This window comes from Octopus bimaculoides, chromosome 4 (assembly GCF_046866305.1).
Source record: "Octopus bimaculoides isolate indiv1 chromosome 4, ASM4686630v1, whole genome shotgun sequence".
Taxonomy (NCBI): Eukaryota; Metazoa; Mollusca; class Cephalopoda; order Octopoda; family Octopodidae; genus Octopus; species Octopus bimaculoides.
In genome coordinates this window covers 29,792,769-29,815,652 of record NC_142931.1, presented here as the reverse complement: position 1 = coordinate 29,815,652, position 22,884 = coordinate 29,792,769, and the positions used below count along the sequence as shown (strand labels likewise).

Here is a 22,884-nt window from a genome sequence, read left to right as displayed (position 1 = left end):
TGCTTCAAATGGGGAATAATTTGAAGCCGAGAAAGGTATAAACATATAAAACTATGTAAATAAAATGACATTGCAAACTTCAGGTTTTGGAGGATACCCTCTCGTATTCGTCCATTGAAGCAACAAGGACCATCTAATCATCCTTAGTGATGATTAATGACTTACGCGTTAAACGTTTTTAATTGTTGTGCATCATCAACATCACTGTCTTGTCCGTGACCATCTTCAATCCAGTGACAAGAACAAGTCAAGACGATTGAAAATGGAGACGGAGTGTGGGATTGAGAAAGATGTCTTTACTTGCTTCAGCTTGTTCTCAGTATTCCGCAATATATTGTGTTGCAGCCGCTTTCCCCTCATTTGAAACATAAATGTTTCGTCCTCAGAGTTTGCTGGACCCAGCCTTCATTTGCATAGGAAAGTAAGTTTAGTATGTTCATTAACCCATAGCTGGGACTCTGCTAAGTGTCGTTACTCCGAACCAGAGTAGATTTGGGAACAATTGTGGCTCAGATGTGGTTACACCCTCCTCAAAGCTTAGAACCCCTGAACCAGGGCACCATAGCCAGATGCAGCTTAAAGTAAAACACAAAATGCACACGCACACACACACACACACACACACACACACACACACACACACAGAGACACAGACACACACTCAAACACACACACACTACATGTATATGCATGCAAAGCCATGATAGATCGCTGACCAAACCATTCAATTTTTTTTTCTCAGTGTTTTTCTCCTTGTTTTCTCCTTATTCTTTCTGTTGAAGAGCGTAGCTCGAAACGTTAAAGACTTTCTGTATTCCCGAGCGTTAAACTAATACATCCTTTTGTTGTTTACACCACCTGTCCTCGTCTGTTGTTGTTTTTTTTTCGTACATTCTCTCATATATATATATATATATATATATATATATATATGATTCTGAGGACTGCCCCTGTCTCGTTGAGTGGCCTTGAAGGAAATTTTAAAATTCTGGCTTTGGTATTTCTTTAGCTGTTTCTTAATTGAAGTGTCCGTGTGCATATGTTGTTTTATACGGATGTGCAATTTCCTGGTGGTGCTACCTATGAAGGATGCCCCACATTTAAATACGAACCAACGTTCATAATTAAAGAAATTGGTATAGCTACGTTGGCAAGCGTTATTTTCAACTGACACATCTGAGAGTAATAAATCTGTGTTGCTTTTTTGTGTGTGTTCTATTTAAGTGTTGGGATTAAGGTACGGAGATCGGCATCATGCTTTTAAGGGTGAGGACGCCGATTGGGATTTGGAAAAGTGATAAAATGTTTGTTGCATTAATTTGGAGTCTCATTCGAAAAGATCAAAGAGTGGTTAAGACACAATACGATCGTAATTTTTATTTGTGTATTATGAAGTACGCACCATTTGAGTTTCGTTATTATGTAACTGGACAAAATTGTCTAAATCTCCATTTTACTCTTTTGGAGATCACTCTTCGTGAAAATCGTCTATGTTTGATGAGAGACGTTAATTTATTATGCTAATGGGGCATATATAATGAAGATAAAGAAATAGCATTGAAACTTGTTGGCTTCTTATGGAGAGCTGAAGTAAATGTAGTAGCTAGCAGAATGTTGATGCAACGCAATGATAAAAGAAGATTTTATGTATTATATATTTATCACGATATGTCTATGTTAACCAATTAACTTTATGCTGACAAATTTCTCGGTATAAGTTCACTTGTGCTTGCCTCTATGATTTCCCAAAACGTTAGAATATTCGGCTTTTAAAACTCATTTGTTAATGGTTTACTTAGTCACATTATCACATTTAGCGTTAGAAATATAAATAGAATATAACATTTTAAGCCCTTTCAATGAACAACGCATGAACAACGCATTTTCCTTTTTCATCAACTTTCATTAGTATTCTTAAGGGAAAACCTGACGTTTGTAAAAAGAAAGCCACGGCATTTTTTTTTTCTCCTAATTATGTGAAAACAATTAAAGCGTATACAAAATTTAAAAGCTAATATTTTTAAACAACGCAGATATAAAAGGTGTTTTCAGACAAAAAATATTAAAAATATCAATTCTGCATCTTTTTGCAAGTTATAGTGGTCGCCTCGTTCATTATAGTTGACGCAGCTTAAAATCTATCTGTCACCCTTGATTTTATCAATTTTGATGTCCCCAACGGTCACTGAGAGTATCCTTTCTTTCTCCATATCCGTCATATATGTATATGTGTGTGTATCTATCTCATTAGCTATTTAGTTAGATAGCTAGTTAGATAAATAAATAGATAGATAGATAGATAGATAGATACATACATACATACATACATGCATGCATACATACATACATAACAACATACATACATACAAGCATGCACAGATGCGTACATACATAAACACATACGCACACACACACACACATGTAGAGAGAGAGACACGCACACTCACACACAGACCTATATACTTATATATACATGTGTGTAAGTGCATGTGTATGTGTGTGTCTGAGTGTGTGTGTGTGTGTGTGTGTGTGTGTGTGTGTGTGTGTGTGTGTCATTGTTCAGTTTTATTTCAAGATTTCTTGCCTGTAGAGAAAGAGCCGGTTTCTAACCTAGATTCAAGGTGCCTTCATCAGAATTTCAACATCAACAACAGGCTATTTTTGTTTGTATGTATGTATGTATATATGTATGTATGCATGTATGTCTGGTCACTTATGAGGCTCTCATAAGTGCTACTGGTAACATGGAATCCAATACAACATATTGCATGTTCGGTTTGCCGGCGACTAAACTGGTACCCCAACCAGGCTATCCTGGTGAGGAGGGTTGCTAGAAACCCAGCAGGATTAAAAACAAGACCTGTTTAAAGGACGGATGAACCTAGTGCAGGATCAACGGCTATCTAGCTACACCACGAGTACGCAGAAATTCCGGGATGGTGTCCGGCGTGCTGAAAGACCACTGGGAAGGATGTCTCTAGGAGGTCACTCTGATATAAAACCAGATATGCAGGGAATGGCATTGGACATTTTGGGGATCTTTGGTTTGTGCTACAGATCATGGCGCTCCCACATCCCTGAGTCTTCGACACATATTGGCCCCAGACATCTTGCTATGGCTTGTCTCTGGATAATGTCCTAGCTACATCATGTCTCATCGGTAGATAATACCGTGATAACATTTACGGACACCTGCTTATGATGTGGGTAATATCTTTGGTGTTAACTCCACAAAACCTGCATCGGTTGTCACATTTTATTGTTCTTCCTCCATCTCATGTATGTATGTATTTATATATGTATGTTTTCCAACATGCAGTGGGACCGGTAATATTTCTTAACAATATTAATTTATACCGGAAACAATACATATATAATGCAGTTGTATACTGTCAACATAATGTGACAGCCCCAATAAGGGAATCATACTGCTGCTATTTAGCCCTAGGAAGTTGGACCGCTTCCTGTCGGCCTTGACACATTTCCTGTGTCCTTATGTTTGTGAGGGGGAGCCAAGCACCTCCATCCAGCCTAGCCTGCATTCAGGGACATGTTTCTGAGTCTTTGTTCGTCATCAGCCTGATATAGTACGACCAGCTGGTTGAAGATGCCAACAGGAAGTGGTCCAGCTTCCCATGGCTAAATAGCAGCAGTATGATTCCCTTATTAGGACTGTCACATTAAGTTGACAGTATACAACTGCTCTATCGTAACACTACTGCTTAAGTCTCTCTGTGAGATTTATAATTAGATCGTTTCTAATTTTTGTAATCAATATATATAATGAATATAATAAAAGTTTGTAAACAAATAAAACAATATTACATAAATAATACAATAATTACATAAGCATTTTATAAGCATTTTTATAGTGTTTTTTTTCTTTTCTGGAAACTCGCCGCGTACCGACAGCTGATGCCCGTGAACCGGCACCGATCCGCGGACCACCACTTGGAGTAGCACTGCTTTAGATAATAGCAATGATACTGCTAACCATATCTCTTTATGAGATATGGTTAGCGTAGGTATTTACGTTCCACTCATTCCTAAGTGAGCTGAAAAATTCTTTCTCACTAGCTTTACTCAATGCAACAACGTTCGCAATATTTTCGCTAATTGCGGAATATTTATTGCATTCTTCATACGAGGCTGAGGAGGCAGACAAGCCATTGATTTCCATCTTCCAAGCGAGGTCAACAATTTCCCCTCAATTAACTATCAAATATGCACTTACCCTGACTACTTTTCGCATCTATGTTGGTGTGTATATATACTTTGAAGAATAGTGAAAATAGATAGACAGTCAGACAGACAGACATGCAGGCAGGCAGGCAGGCAGGTAGGCAGGCAGGCAGGCAGGTAGGCAGGTGGAGCAAGCAGGTGGGGCAGGCAACCGGACAAGCAGGCAGTCTGACAGGTAGGGGGTAGCTAGCTAGCTAGCTAGCTAGATAGATAGATAGATAGACAGACAGACAGACAGACAGACAGACAGACAGACAGACAGACAGACGGACAGACAGACAGACAGACAGACAGACAGACAGGCAAACAGGCAAGTGGGGTAGGCAGTCGGACAAGCAGGTAGTCGGACAGGTAGGCAGTCGGACAAGTAGGCAGTCGGACAGGTAGGCAGTCGGACAAGCAGGCAGTCGGACAGGTAGGCAGTCGAATAAATAGATAGATAGATAGATAGATAGATAGATAGATAGATAGATAGATAGATAGATAAATAGATAGATAGATAGATAGATAGAAATATAGATAGATAGATAGATAGATAGATAGATAGTTAGATAGATTGTTCTTTTATAGGTATAAATTAACTGGGAAATAATTTCCTTTCTAATAAAATGTATTTGACTTACACGTCACATAAGCAAGCGAGGAAACAGAATTGTCGGAGAAAGCAGTACCTTTTGTAATTTCTGATAAATCAAATTGAAAGGGAATCTTGATGTGTTTGATGGAAAACATTTTAACATTTACGTCAGATATCGTATAATCGCCTTATCAAATAGACTGACTAGAGCAAGAATAACCGAAAACAAAATGGCTGCCACATGCTAAAACATCATAGATGAGAGATTGTCTGAGATATATACTTAATTCAATCAGTTGAGTAATGGAGGATAACACATTTATCTCGCGTGGAAAAGGGGATGTCGAACCCAACTTAAGACCACTACCTTTACACAAGTGATCTTAACGAACGGCCGTGCAAAATGAATTGGATTTTTCCGTGAAAACAAGTTTATCATCAATCAAAATATTCTTGACACGTTGCCAACAAACATAGTTTCAAAATTCTTCAAAACATTTAACAGAAAGAACCATATTCTTGTGGTTTCCAGCAACATTATTATGAAGAAAAAGAAGCATAATAGCATTTCTCTTCTCTTGATCAATTTATCTTCTTTAATTATTCGTTCAATATTACTGTAACTAAACAATCAAACTTCCACAACCATTTTCAATGCAAGCTGAACTGAATGTAAATTTTTGTTTCGGTGGTTCGATTTAATGTCTAAGCAACGCCGGCATATCCAACTGGATCATTTAATATACAGGCATCTCCAGTTTACGGCTAGTTCAGATTATGGAATTCGGGTTTTACAGAAATTGTAAAGACCACTAATTTTGAGATACGGTCTATAATTTCGTTCTTATGGATTCTCGGATAAATTTTGACAGTTTAAATACTACACTTTCTTCTTAACCCAAAGGCTGCTTGTCGACGATCTAAGATCAAACTATAGTTAACATTTGGAAAATATGTAATCATGATACATATATTTATATATATATATATATATATATATATATATATATATATATATATATATATATATATATGAGAGAGAGAGAGTGAGAGTCGGGGTACTTGTACGGAAGTGGGGGGGGGGGGCTGTGCTTGTGGAGAAGTGCTTGCATATGCGGCTCTGTAAATACTTACAGAATGGAAGGGTGAAATTTTTCATTGTCAACGTTTGTGTGTGTCTTTGTCTATTTCCTTAGAACACAATGAATATCTGCCTATCTATTTCTCTATCTATCTAGGTATTGAGTATGTACATTCATACATGCACATGTGTGTATATATGTGTGTGTGCGTGCGTGTGTGTATGTGTTTTATGTGTGTGTATACGTATGTATGTATGTATGTATATATATATATATATATATATATATATATATATATATATATATATATATATATATATATATATATATATATATATATATATATATATATATATATACATATATAATATATATATATATATATATATATATATATATATATATATATATATATATATATATATACATATATAATATATAATTTAAAACACTTTTATTCGGTCCCAGGCAACTTAAAGTTTCGTAGGCTCGTCACATTGGACCAAGCTCACTGGGCTCAGATGTGAGGTCAAATGAAACTCTTTTGAATAATGATATACGTAAATCCTACTAACTGTGTTGAGTGCCTCTTTCTTCCGTCTCTTCACTCACTTGCATGTGTGTGTGTGTGTGAGAGAGAGAGAGAGAGAGAGAGAGAGAGAGAGAGAGCGTGCATATGTGTGTGAGTGTGCGTGCATGTGTGTGTGTGTATGATTCTTTGCGTGTGTGCGTGTGTGTGTAAATCAACCTTCACCAGTACCACTATCTTTCATCAATAACCCAATCAACACTAAAACCAATACAACCGCTGTCAATATAAAACTCCAAACTCCTTAATAAACAACAAGAGCAGCATTATTATGAACAAGATCAGCAACTCCATTTAAAAAAGGATAATTACGTGAGATAATGTGGTAAACAAGAGTATTTTAAAAGTTAAATGAAATGTCATTGATCTTAGGCTAATGGTGATCGACGTTGAAACTAAACAGCAACAACAATACTATTAACAACAGCAATACGATATCCGCCACCGCCTAATATCTCTCCCACCATCACTGTGACCACTATTCCGATCTTGACCATCACTGATATCAGATCCAATACAACCCCCATCACCACCATTACTACTAACACATCAAATTTTGAATTGCCAACTTGCAACATTAATAACTGTATCAGCATCAGAAAAATGTCTGTAGCTACATATGATGTATGAAAACACAAGGGAGTGTATATGTGCGCCCATGTGTGTGTGTGCTCGTGAATTAATATGGCTTAAGTTAGAGGTGGAAAGAGTAACATTTCTATGAACTAACTGAAATCATAAATGTTCTTTGAACTAACTATAATCATAAACGCTTCCTCTTACCACTGTTCTTCACTTTCATCTTCTCATTTCCATTCTTATATCAATAAGAATAAGACATTTTTTTTTAATCAAAAAACTGTTCTTTCCTAGTTCTACACTTTTCACTACATATTTGTGGTGAATAATTGTTGATTGACGCCGTTCGTGGATTTACCTTCAATTCGATTATCTGAAAAGAGACCATCAAGTGGAAATGGAGATTGTATTGCGAGAAGGTAGTACTGCATAAGTGATTAAATTATATATTAAACTCGATGCTTTTAAAAGCCTGTATGTCGGGGGAAAGATCAACCCTATTGCTAAACATTAAAGCTTGCAGCGTCTACAGTGAGAACAATACATTGGTATAACAAGAAAAGAAATTCAAGTGCTCCAGAAGTTACACTACTAACTGTTTGGATTTTATTTTTTCATGGAACTAATGTTATACCTAATATGGAATGGCCTCACTGTATGGATCGAGGATCAGACACGATGTAATATGTCGATAAACAGGGAGGTGTTTTGTGGAAAAAAAAAGTCAATAGAAAGTATAGCAATTTACCACAAAAAATAATAAGAGGGCGAAACTTCTACCGAAACCTGTTTCTGGTGAGTGAAAACAGATTTGAAAGGCGTAAGAGTTATTGCAGTGATAGTTAAATGCAGCGTAATTTTAGTGGGTGAGTTTATTGTTCATATTTTCGCCTGAAAAGCTGCTACGCTGAATTTTGTGATGACTTCCAGTTATATGTTTGCGTACATCTTTTAAAACGATGTGTCAAGCTGCGTCCCATTACTGAAAGTTAAGCAATCAATAAATAGACCAGATTGAAATAATTTCTGGTGTCGGTATCGTCAATAAAACTTCCACCATGACTGTAGTTTAATATTAATATTTCACCTGCTAAGACGAAATATCGCTTTGTTTAGGTATTTTACATTCATCAAAAAATGACAGCCATTTTATACCTTTATAAAGTGGTAGTAAGCAAATCAGTAAATCCCTAACTTACTTTATGCCATTGAATTTACTATTTACTCTATATTTAATAATAAATCTGCAAACACTACTTTGAGTTACGAAATAGACTACACTTCATTGAAGATTGTCAAAAATGGTGAAATTTGCTTAAACTTTTGAATGCTTCCAATTGAGAATAATATTCTGCTTTACTGAATCTTATTATTTAGCTATTCAACATTTGTATCATTAATATAAGATTTCTATTCAGTTATGCCATGTATTATAGATATATTTTATAAATATTTTTAATTTCATTACACGTGTGCATGTGTATATATGTATACACACACACATATATATATATATATATATATATATATATATATATATATATATATATATATATATATATATATATATATATATACATACATACCTACATGTTAAGAGCAATAGATTGTCAGATCCATAGAGCGTCGGACATAATGCCTTGTGGTAGTGGCAATTGCTCTAGATGGTTGCGTTCTGAATTCGAGCCCGACATCATTTTTTTTTTAATCTTGACTCTGCGTTATTCTAAATGACCTGATAAATTTCTTTTGAACCTGTCAGTTCGAATAAAATATTACCATACCATACACACATACATATATGTATGCGGGCTTATTAAAAAATTATAATTAACAACAGAAGCAGTATTATTACCCGAAGGTAATATTTATTCCCACTTAAAGGTGGAAGCTATGTCACAACACAGAATATTACAATAGTTAGTATAGAAGAATCTCTCATATAGGCTTTTGGTACATATAAACACTCCCCAGACATCCTCACTGCCGAGACTACCAGATCACGTGATTTCGGTCCTCCCTGGCCTTATCATATGTATGTATATGTATGTATATGTTTGTGCATGAATAACATTGCTAAGTTCAAACTGGTCCCTCATTTTAATAATTATCCCATAAGCCTTCATCCTTCCGAGTTCGTTAAAATGTAGTACCGTTTTAACACTGGGTCAGATTTAATCAACTACTTCTTCCTTCGAAATTCAGTCAATTTGTAGCAATATCAGAAATCAATATCATAAAAGCTTTGTATAAATCCCAATATGTCTTGCAATGCTGGACACATATCAAATAAAGGTGGCGTAATCAATAATCAGTGATGAACGATCTACCTCTGCCTTTTGAGTAATCTACAAATTACACTAATACCTTAAACTTATTCACCTCATTAGCCCCTATAAATGTGTTGTTTGAGATAACTGAAATGAATAAATCATTATCAACTACAGCCGTCTATTGACAATGGCCTGAGCCGTCCGACTGAAAAAAGGTGGCACTAATTATCTATCAAATAAGAATCATAGGCACTTAATATATAGTTTATTTACAATTAGACATTGTATTATTAAAAGGTTTGCCACCTCTTGATGTGTCATAAACTGTGGTTACAAACATTTAATATAACGATGTTTTACGACAAAATAATACAATGATTTAGATCTTTTGGCTCCATTTGGCGGCGACTAACCTGCAGGTTTTACTTATTCAGTAAATCTACTTTTAAAAGTTATTTATTCAACCTAGCATCATTATTTACTGAATGGTTTGATTGCTGCTTTTGTCTTTCAGTAATGATACGTGTATTGCAGTTTTAATATGCACTCAGCCAATATATATACGTGTACATATATACATACATCCATGCATACATACAGTGGAAGTCCATTTAAGATTTATGGACTGAACATATACACACGATCACATGCACATATAGGATACGCACACACTCATTGACACACAAACACATAAACAGTAATGAAGCGCGCACACTTGTGTACTAAAGAAACATGGGCATCTATTATATAAGTGCAAGTTTATCAATGCACGCTCGTACACATACCATCACGGAAACCTGTTCACGTACACAGAGGCCCCAAGATCTGTCTTGAAATAAACAAACGAGCCTTGTCACTTTGTTAACCACCAACTTGATTGCCACAAAAATAAAATTTTATTAAATCCCAAATGAAAACATATATATATGTATATTCATCCATGGCTGCTTGTATGCATATTTACATACATTACTCCATCAATCGATGAATATATACACGCATACGAGAGACATTCCGTGAGTTCATTACCCACTGTAGACAGTAATAACGAAAATCATTGGATTTACATCCACAGCACATGAGTTTGATATCATTACACAATAAATGAGGCAGAAATGCAACAGAAATTGTTTCTGTCTAACATTTAAAATCATTACGTTTTTGGACTGGAGTGTATAACCTGTTACATGCTCCCACCATCTTTTAATGCTTAATCCGCCCCCCCCCCTTTTTTTGTTTCCTTGTTGAAGTAATTCGGTAGGATGTCGGTGTTGCTCAATAATTTGATATTTTATATTTTCATGATTTTCTTTCACAGTTTTCTAGGTTTTGCTGTTACGTTGTTTAGCATCAGTTCAATCAAAATCGTGTGAACCTACGATCAATGGCATTCCAACCAATCCATGGATAGAAGACAATGTTATCTAATTTTATCTATATATCAAAGGCAATATTATCTAATGTGTCCTAAAGCACTGTGAGATTTGGGAGAAATTTGGCTGCCATTTCTGGCCATTCGGGGGACCACATTGCAGTTCTCTCGTTGACTTCGTTGATCATAAGACATCTCTCACAATTGACAGATAGAACATTATAACCTATATACCACACCCTTGTTTTTTTAGCCTGAAAATCACATCTCTGAATGCCATAGGATTCTATATGCTGCTAAATAAAATGCCATAGGATTCTATATGCTGCTAAATAAAAGTTTCAAAAAAAAAAAATACTGAATTCAGACATTAATTAACATTTGTAAATTATTTGGAAATTTTGTGCTTTATATATTTGACAATTAATATGTATAGTTTTTGTTTAGGTAGGTTTTACCCAGAAGGCTTGTCTCTGAAAAATACGTGATGCTAAATATATTCAAAATAAGTGAAAATGAAATTATTTTTCAACCGTACATCTTTTTCTATCCAGATTTTGAATTTATATACACCCATAATAGCTAATGCACTTAGTCTTCTTACTAAGTATTTAAGTAATACAATGGGAAAATTGGTTTTCAGACCAGGAGACAGATGATTTTTACCTGTATTCTGGTATTTTTCTGTTAATAAAATAACTGTGAAATAATACAAAACTTGTCTAAAATTCAGGTTGTAATTTTTTTTTTTTATATATATCTAAATTGACTCTAACTAGCACATTCAGAGACAACTTGGGTTGCAATTGTTTTTTATTAGTATTTTCTGCTAATATTTTCACTTGACCATTTAAACGCTAACTTGCTTTCCTGATATTTTCTTCATTCACGCTAAGTTTCTTTTCTGTAAGCCGAGTGGCATATATAGGGCGACTGAAATATTGACTATAACAATAAATTGGTGCAAATATTACTTAATGTATTTGGTGATGAAAACACCAATTAATATTTTGGGTGTTATTTGGCAATAGATTTCGTGAGGTCTATGTTAAAGCTGAAATGATTTCATAATTGCAGAATCATGACTGCAATTTAAAACAGATAGAATTTACCTTTTGGACTTGTGTCAAACGCAAGCATGCCTGACAGCTTTAGACTTAGGTCGTCTTTTATATGTACGACTCCAATAGCACAAAGGAGGTACTGGATATCATTAATAAAGTATATAGGTCAAAATGATTAGTAGAATACTTGAAAAGCGCCAGGAATCTAAGGAACAGCAATATATTAAGAGAAATAAAACAAAATAAATACTGAGAGTTAAGAACAGGCTAGTAGACAGACCTGATGTGGTCGTTAAACCTATCAAAACTAGTGAAATTTCCGATATATTTAGGCCGAGATATAAAAGGAGAGAGATAGCTACAGTTTTCTCTCCTTTCATTCAAAGTCTGTTCATTCAGAGCACACCAAGAGTTAAACAGTAACTTCATGAAATTAGACGAGCAAGAAATCGTCTATCAATTAACCTCAAAGAAATAACAGCCAAATATCTATTACACCTAATAGAAGAGAGGGAGATACATATTGAATAATGATATCTTGGCTACATTATGCCTGAGTGAAAAACAGGTTAGACATAGCAAGAATGACATTGATGTCAAATCTGAGGAGAGCTGAACTCGAGATAATGTAGTATATCTACATAATAACAATGTCTTACTGGTGCAAAATATTAGTGAATACATAATGTAACGATTATGTATATAAGTATGCATGTAGCGTTATGTAAACGAATTACGTCATTCACTAATTCTTTATATTTTTAACGAGTAGCCATAGATTATCCACATCCCGTAGCATAGAAAGAAAAAGTAAGCGAACTCTGAGTGTCAAGAGAGATAGAAATAGTTGGTTCATTCGTCTTTAGAAAATCACGAAAACCATTTTATGTAACTATTGCAGTTAATTTCACAGTGAGACTAAATATGTATTTAATAAATATAGGAATATGGGTCTGTATGCATATTTATTCGTTTTTCATAATACACATTATATTGGATTTGTAGTTGATGCTTCTTCTATATTTATATGTGCATATGCGTGGGTACGTGTGTGCCTTATCTTAATCAGTTACAGCCATGTCTGTTTCTTTCCTGTTCTTTCTTTCTCTCTCTCTCTCTCTCTTTCTCACTCGCCGTCTCTGGATATGTATGTGTGTGTGTGTGTGTACACTTAACTATGTGCACACACACACACACGTATGCGTGTGTGTCTGTGTCTGTGTCTGTGTGTGTGCATATATATAAATATATATATATATATATATATATAGAGAGAGAGAGAGAGAGAGGGGGGGGAATGGAAGGAGAGAGAAAAGAGATGCGTATGCAAGTAAATAGGTGGGTAAGCCGTTAGATAGCTAGATGTATATAATTATATATATATATGTGTATATGCATATATATATATATATATATATATATATATATATATATATATATCTGCAGAAACATATGCATTCATACGTACATTCATTCATATACATCCTCATATACATGCATACATATATACAATCTATTTGGGATAGATCAAAGTCGAAAGTGTAATAATGCTCATTGTAAGCCAATGTTAGAGTCAGATTCCAGCATACAATAGCTCTATGATGGACATTACTTTAAATACTTTGTGTGTGTGTTATACTTTGCCCTATTCTAGGTCCTGTTTTCAGAGAATAAGTGTGATTCAGCTGTCAGCATTGTGCTGCTTTATGAGATCTGGTTTAAAGGTCATTCCTCATTAAGAAGGTAATGTCAACGTTCACTGCGAACAACGCGCTAACTATACCCTTCACACTTCAGGTTCCTTTACTGGTGGAATTTATAGCGTATGGAATAAGAATGAACTAACTGATCTTCATATATCTAAAGGGAGCTAACAGACAAGAGTTTGAAAATTTTGAGAATAGTAAGAAGAACCAAACTGGGATTCTTATTCTCAAAAATAAGATTTTTGTTGTTAAGTTGACCTCTAGTTTTGATTAAATATATAGATATAAAAACCAACCAGTAAGTGTCTCGTTACTCGCTCGAGATATTAGAGATAAATGCAAGGTATTCCTTATATCTCACCCTGCTGTTGTAGTCCTACAGCTTTATATATAAACACATGTCATTTTTGTTAGTGTGGACTCACGATCGGAATGTTGACGGTTCCGATACCCACACCAGGTGGGTTGTTGTGTTCTTAAGGAAAACACTTTATTTCATATTGCCCCATTTAACACAGCTGAAAATTAGTACCAATAGCAATTTTAGATTCACTTTGAAATAAATAGCTTCCTATTCAAGTGGAAAATAAACAATGGAAAATAAACTACGTCTAATGAGCCTATAGGCTAATGACAGACACAACATATATTTATATATATATATATATATATATATATATATATATATATACAGACATATGGGTGAGGAGTTTATGTCAACTGACATAAAGTAATAGGTATGTACTGTGATGGTTCTGTAAGGTTTACCACAAAATCTTCGGCTTCCACTACAACTGAAAGTGTGGTACTCAGACCGCCTGTCAGAGGCGGCTAGAAGTGGCTTTTCCTTCAACAGGTAGATACAGATTAATTTTAAAATGAAAAAATAAAACGTTTAGTATCACTTGCAAAGGAAGTTTAATTTAGATGTATAATATAAACATACAGAGTCATTTATTTTTAGAATATCCAAGAATGTGGATCTTCACATTCAGTAAACATTCCATAAGCTGAGTATTCCGCCATCACTCGAATTACACAAAATAAGTAAAAGCAAAAGATAATCGAAATCTCCCAAGAAATTGCTCACCAGTGCTAAATTACCCTCCACAAACCCCACACTAACACTGAAAAAGTGTGGACGCCCTATTTGTGAGACTTGCATCAACTTCATTGAAGACAGTAAATATAAATTTAAATCCGGACAGATTTTTACTTTGTAAAAATCATTTCATCTGTTCGTCAAAAAATGTAATATATGCTATTAAAGGTAAAGGACATAATGGGGAGTATATAAGTCAAACAAAACTCACTATTAGAAATAGACTTACTATTCATAGACAACAAATACGAGACGCCAGTATGCCAGATACCATGTAGTGGACACATAGACATCAGTATCATGTTCATAAGGATGGAAAGCTGTAGGGGCGACCGGGTCCAGTTGTTACATTTTTTTCATTTTTTTGCCTTGGCACCCTCAAGCAAGTCGCCGATTGGAAATGCTTTGTCTGCTCAGATTGGTATTCCAACTCCCTTCCAGGTGAAGAATGGGTGCACTGCATGATCTGTAAAGACTGGGCACACACTGACTGTACCGAGGGACGACAGGGCTTTCTGTGTGATCTGTGTGTTGAGAAGTTAATGGAGGACGATTCCGACTAGATGGCACATGTAACAATGGGGAAATTCGCTGATGAGGACTCTCAGTATCACAGTTAAGAGATGAGGTGGTTCAAAGCACAGTTAATTAATTAATATAATACTTCCTAGATGCAAGAAGCAGAAGACGTACTCATTTAAAACTAGTTTGTTAACATAATTCCGAGATATCGACAGTTGTAACAAAGTACCTCAGTAAGTGTCACACCGTACCCAAATTACATAACATTAATTAGACAGGTTCTAATTAATGAGGTGGTGGCAGCTTTAACAATTTTCCCCGAGTGCGGGGTACGTTGTAACACTTACTGAGGTACTTTGTTACAAGTGTCGATATCTCGGAATTATGTTAACAAACAAGTTTTAAATGAATACGTCAGCTTCTTCTTGCATCTAGGAAGTATTATTTTAATTAATTAACTGTGCTTTGAACCACCTCATCTCTTAACTGTGATACTGAGAGTCCTCATCAGCCAATTTCCCCATGTGCCATCTAGTCGGAATCGTCCTCCATTAACTTCTCAACACACAGATCACACAGAAAGCCCTGTCGTCCATCGGTACAGCCAGTGTGTGCCCAGTCTTTACAGATCATGCAGTGCACCCATTCTTCACCTGGAAGGGAGTTGGAATACCAATCTGAACAGACAAAGCATTTCTAATCGGCGACTTTCCTGCTGCGAGGCTGCTCCTCTTTGCCTTTACCTGTTTTAGTTGACTTTCCCTTCTCCTTCATTGCCTTTTCTTTACCAGTTGCTTTCTTTGGTTTGAATTTCCGTTCGTTTATTTCATCCACTATGCGCAATTTTACGGCAACATCCCGTAATGATTTCTTTTCATCCACAACTTTTCTGGCGGCTTTTCCCATGATATCAGGAGGGGTATCCCCCCTTGTAGTCTTCCTTTTGTAATTTCTAGGCATGGCGTGTTAAACTGAAATAGAAGGGGTAAGTTGTTATATGCCTGGGGTAAGTTGATACACTGTAACAATTAGCCCCGATCGTGGATTTCTGGGGATTACATCGTACACAGCACTAGTAATGTAATACTTGTAGTTCTTTGACCGCGTCAGATATGGTTTAGCAAATATATGATCAAAGTCATCCTGACATAGGCCAGCATTCTATTTTATAAATAGTTAAGTGAGTGCATTGTGCAACGTGACCTTTCTCCCCTTAAAACGACAGGGCGAGAACTTTGAGAGTTTTGGTCACTATTTTCAGCTGGTGAAGCGACCACGTAGATGTTCCTGTGTTGGCTAGTTAATACATATAGAATCCTATGGCATTCAGAAATGCGATTTTCTGGCTCAAAAAGCAAGGGTGTGGTATATAGGTTATAATGTTCTATCTGTTAATTGTGAGAGATGTATTATGATCAACGAAGTAAACGAGAGAACTGCAATGTGGTCCCCCGAACGGCTAGAAATGGCAGCCAAATTTCTCCCAAACCTCACAGTGCTTTAGGACACATTAAATAATATTGTCTTTTATATATAGATAATATTAGATAATATTGTTTTCTATCCATGGAATGGATAGAATGCCATTAATCGTAGGTCCACACGATTTTGGTTGAATTGATGCTAAACAACGTAACAAACAGCAAGACCTAGAAAACTGTGAACATCTGCTGATCATGTTATTGAACGGAGCAAGGTTTGAAAATTTTAAATTAAGTTTCGCGATTGTTTTAAGCTATAGCTATTAGCTGTTCATAACGTTGGAAAATCATTGATTATATGCTTAATGGGCACATTTGTTCGGACAATCAGTCAAAATTTCACCCATAATTATTAGCATGTTTCTAAAGCTGATTATTTCAAATGTTTTTTATGGACAATTTGCTTTCTTGAATAAAATCTTTTCTGGATTTTGGAGAAAATTGTATTTCCAGATTTCCAACTTACTCTCATAACAATGCTTGGTCAAGATGTGAAAAGAAAGGAACAATGAAAGAAACACTAAAATATAATCAAATAAGTAAATATAGTTCATACATAGCATATCTATTTTACTTTCTACTTTTTATAATAATATTTTTACTAGTGTCAATTTCCAACCACTTGTACAAGAGATTTACAACACCCAAGTTCAAAACTAAATTAACAATAAATCCCTCATTCATAGTTTTCGCCAGAAAATTATATTTATTATATAAAAGTGTTGTAATTGATTCCATTATTTCAGATTGAACTGCACACCGCCGTTTTTTCTTTCAGTCAGTCTCTTTTTCTTAATAGTGATATATAATTTTCAGTTTTTCCTGTTACTTCTATTTCGAAATATATCTTAACCCTGTTATTCCGTTGTTCTCTTAAATGTTGTTGCTCTAACCGAAAAAAAATGTCTGTTTTTGGTATTTATTGCTTCTATTATTGTATATTTGTTTGTTTTTGTTTTTGTTTATTTGTTTTTTATTTAATCGATAAAACAAGATAGAGAGCATGATGGATTAAAAATCAAAATAACAGTGAATATATGAATAAGTTTTCTTTTATTTTGCCTTTTTCTTTCAGTAAGATCAGATACAAGAATGCTAGCAAGTACTAGAAAGAGAGAAACGTCAACAACTTTTACTACTACTACTACTACTGCTACTACTACTACTACTACTACTACTACTACTACTACTACTACTACTACTACTACCACTACTACTACTACTAAAAGCAATGAGAAAAATAGCAATAACAACAACATCGAAAATTACCCCAAAGGGAGAAAATGTATTATATAAACTAATACAATATGTAATTTATTTCCGGTAATAGATTTTATCGTCAGGTATTTATTACGATCACGAATCTAAATTGTATTCAGAATGAAATAAAGACAAACATTTAAAACATAAAACAAGAGAACAAATAGTAAAAACAGTGAAAATATTTTATTTTGTTAGTTTGATTTCTCATTTTTTTGTTTTTTATTCATTTATTTTTCAAAGTAAGATATTGTATTTTGCGAAGAAAAAAATAGCAGGAAAACGAGTATATCCATTTACCATTTATCTTAACCTATACGAGAGAACAAATCTATTACCAGTATGATTGGCTTCGTGTATTAAATTTGTTTAATGTTAACATAGTTCCTGTCGAATAGTCAGAATGAAGATAAAACAAAGGTAGGCTGAGGTTTAAGTCGTAGTTGTTTTAGTAATTTTACTGAATAATCAAACAGTTTAATATTATTTAACAGAGGTCAGCCGATCAAGTAGACATATGATAAAAGCACTACATACATGACTATTTTTCGCCTTTTTAATATATCAGGGACCACATTTTCCCGCTATGTTCTATATTATAAACGCTACAGATTTTAGAAATCGAAGCGACCGCAAAGAGGGTCACTTATTGGTTCAATATGAAGCAAGCAATATTTAATGTTAACTTATCTTTGAGAGATGGACGTATTCTCCAAATGAAGTTCTAAGTTCTCGTGGAGCCTTTGTATAAAATCTTAAGAATGACTTTGTCTTTAGCTCCTAATGCAATATTTTTTCCTGGAGAGCTTTGAACTTCCTGTTCGTTACACCCGACAACTCTTTCTCCCTTGCTGTCAGTCTATCTATCAATCTATCTATCTATCAATCTATCTATCTATCAATCTATCTATCTATCTATCAATCTATCTATCTATCTTTTCCCTCTGTAAGATCAAAATAGACTGAGATCAAGTGTTACGACACAAGATAAAAATAAAATAATTCCATGACCCACAGCGAGGGCCTACATACTCTACTTGCTGAAAGTAGTGTCAGATCACTTTCAGCTCACTACTGTCCTAGGGAATGAGACATGCATGTGCACCTATGAATACATGACTGGATAGACACGGCTTGAACATCATTGATCATTAGTCTACTTCAATCAGGACTGACCTAAGTCAAGTAACAAACATCAACAGCAAAAATATTATAAGACAATCAATCCCAACTCTACGTCATGCTCTATAGGAAATTTTTGCTCAGGTCATTTGTTGAAATCGTTTTGACTTCAACTTATGCCGCTTCATATTAAATCTATACTACGTCACATCAGATCTATGCTATTTTATATCAGATCTATGCTGCTTCATTTATTATCAATGCTATTTTATATTAGATCTACTTTAACATGTCGAAACAAATATTTATTCTTCAAAATATTGAAAGTTCACAACCATTTTAATATTACCAGACTCTCAGTTGCTAAACTCTTAAGCAATACAACTAAATCCAGTGTGATATATATAATATCTCGAACTACATCTCCTCTCACTGTCTTTTATCCTTAATGTAACGTTATTGTGTTCTATAGTACTATGAGTGTCATTGAAATTCAGCTGATTCATTTGCATACATATGTCATTATGATGTCGATATTCATGCAACACGGCAACACAATTTTGTTATCAATTTTTTTCAGCTCGTGAACGGTTGTTATTTGCGATTGTTATTGCTCGTTTTTGATCGAGCAGACCTATGATGAAAGACATTTCAACCTCTATTTTTTCTTTATTAGAAACTACATTGTCCGATGCACCCTCCTTGCATAAAGGTCGGTATAATACAATTTTAAAAGAAATTCATTTAACAGAAAAGCTTAGGAATCGACCTAACGTCGGACAGTATTTAGTAATCTTCCCTTAGGCTACTGCTTCGTTGATCAGTATCATATGTTCAGAGATATAAGTATTCCTGTTAGAATTAAATCATTGCTTCGTTCATTATATTTTTTGTCTATTATCTTTCATTTGTCTTGCATAAGATATCAATCAGAAAAACGCAATTTATCAAAATGTCACCAAAAGTCAGAAATTTCAACTCGTGCTTCTTCACAATAGGTATGTATCAACGTTTAAACTGGCTTGCTACACGTTATTTTCTTCAATTTTTAATGTGTTTCGGAGCATCTTGTAGGATTTATATAAATGCTATTAACTATTTCTAAATAGATTTTTAAATTCTGTGATTATTTCATCTCACCAACACAACATACAAATTTGTTAGTTTCTTTTTTTTCTTTCATTTTTTTTTTTCTTCAGAGCAATTTGTAAAGATCTTTGATTTTAATATCTTAAGGGAATTAATTCTGTGCTAGGAGAAATAAATAAGTAAATATAAAAAAATACCTGTTTGTGATATCGATCGGTGAAAAGAACTTATGAAAGTTTTCAATTGCTGGCAATTTTGTACGTTGGCGAATTTCGTTTAACTCTCAACTACCTAATTCTAGTGGTCAGGGAATATTAGCTTATATTCGGTAAATTCTATATACGGTTAATTCGATCTGATAAATCTAATCTCCATCAGATCAACAGGTAAATGACATCAAATGTTTTATTTATTTATTTTATCTTATTATTTTTATTTTTTGTGAGATCGATGAGCATTTCAGAAAACACGCCATTTAGATTTTAGTTAAAATCTAAATCATCTACCAAGAAATCTATCGAATGAGCCAAAAAAATCCTAGAAATAATTGAACAAATATCTCGATGACCTTAAATAAGTAGCCTAAGGAATAAAATGCATCAATATGATTTATAAATGCGATTGAAAAGTTCCCCTTGACTGTTTTGATTCACTGATGAGTTTTTGCAAATGTTATATAACTGTAGCGTCTCGTAATAAATTTATCTACTTTTGCTTTATTTTTGTATCTCCGAATATTTGAAACAATATGCATTCCTCTTTAACAACAGTAAAACATTTACTCCATGTTGTTTACCGGTTTCAGATAAATATCCGACCCTTTTAAACTAATACAAGTACACACAGTTAGTGCCTTTCTTATATGTATACCAATGTCGATCCTGACGTTACTGATTGCAATCTCTTCTACGATCTTGGCCAGATTTGGGGCACTTACACCTTGCTTCAGGCTGTTTCTCCTCCTGCCAATCAAAATTGTTCCGGTGGTAAAAATACATAATTGGAGAAATGTATAGAAATATGAATATATCGAGATATGTTGTTTTGGAAATGCTTTGTTTTCTGTTGTCCTTTGAAATAAAAAGGTATGAGTTTTTACAAATTCACATAAAGAGAAACGTAAAGAAATGTATAAATTCCAATAATACATCCGTATTGATCTCATCAAGTTAGAGAGAGACGAATGACCCCCACACATTAATATTTAAACTCAGAATAAATATTGCCCACACATAAACTGGATCTCAGTGAGAATTTCCAATTTTTTAGTACGTTCCACAAGCTGAACTACCAAGTTGTAAGTGGTTGTGTATTTTACAGGCTCTTACAATCTTAACCTTTTACTCAGGTGGAATCAATGTGAAGCAGTCTAGCAATGCTGAACCTTTGAAGTGTAGATAAACAATCGGCGTACTTTCTACAGTTTGTCAACCTAAATTCGCTCGTATTACATGGGTTGACTCGAAAGCATAGTAAAAAGGCATTTCTCCAAGATGTCATGCAGTGAAGTTGAATCCTCGACCTTGTAATTTAGAGGTGCGTTTCTGAACCATTCAGCTATGCTTTGTCTATCGATGTCTCGAATTTAAGTGCTGAACATTTAATTTCTCAGCGTTTCGTAATCGAAGATATCTATTAGTGCGTGTTAAGCTTTATTGACATTGAACGAGACGACAGGTTACATTTACTGAATGAAGTGGATACAGTTAGAAATCGAAATCGAATCACAGTTTTAAATTGCTGACAATTTTTCCTACATCTTTAAATAACCTTTTTAGTTTAATGTTTCCAATATATTCTGATAATAGTGATTGCTTATATTAGCATAAAAACACGAGTTTGACGATGAGTGAAGATGTGTATAATCGATTTAGTTAGTCTTGCATATGACATTTATTTCATTGATCCCAGGATAACAAACGGCATATACAAGTGGTTTATTTTAACTGTGAATGATAAACAAAGCGTTATACAACATTTGATCTGATACTCTCCTTTTCTGCAACTCAGTCGATAAATATCGAACTTATTAATGCTATAATGTACACCCAGAATTAGCGATTTCTTTCATATAACGATTAGATTTTGTCCTTAAGTTATTGATTGCAATTCCTTCTGCAGACATTGTCCGCAGTAGGAGTACGGGAATCTTGTTTAGGGACATTGTCCGCAGTAGAAGTACGGGAATCTTGTTTAGAGTTATTTTTAACATTAAGGTGTAATTTTCAGCAAGTTAATGAGAGAGAATCTGCAGGGTAATGAGACTGAATGTCGAACGGTATATAATAGCAACGTAACTTTAAAGTCTGCTTGACTTGCCATCTCTTCGAGATCGACATAATAATTGTCAATGTTACTAAAATTACAGTATACGCTTGTTTCTGATTGAATACATCTGAGTAATGCTATCTCACATTGTTACAAGGCCATCAATTTTCAATAAAGGATGGAAAATAGTTGACCACATCGGTTCCAGTGTAACAGAAGTATCTCTTTTATTATGCGTAGTTGGATTAAGGTGACACTCAGAACTTAGAAGGCGCTTTAAATTTTTGAACATGCCACTACTATCATAAACCAGAATAATAATAAATAGCACTATTCAAAATGCTGTTAATGCTTAGATCTGATATACATCTGCTTTCAACATGTATCTTTTAACAGTTTTGCAAATATTTTGCTGACTCTCTCAATCTAATACTTAATACTGTATACCTAGATCTTGAACTTTCTAAAATAAATGGATATGTTTAATCTGAGTTGATTTAAGTGTAAGTAATACGAGTATTCTTCTATCAGCTGAGTCTACAGCCAGTTTTGTGTC

The 22,884-nt window shown here is 34.4% G+C and overlaps 1 long non-coding RNA gene across 1 annotated transcript in view; it reads left to right on the top strand.

The window, feature by feature from the left end:
* Positions 1 to 18,038, top strand: part of LOC128247672 (uncharacterized) — a 35,751-nt gene extending 17,713 nt beyond the window's left edge. Inside the window, exon 2 of the long non-coding RNA XR_008264034.2 lies at positions 17,665 to 18,038. This is a non-coding gene — a long non-coding RNA (uncharacterized LOC128247672). The remainder of the gene's footprint in view (positions 1 to 17,664) is intronic.
* The last annotated feature ends 4,846 nt before the right edge of the window (positions 18,039 to 22,884 follow it).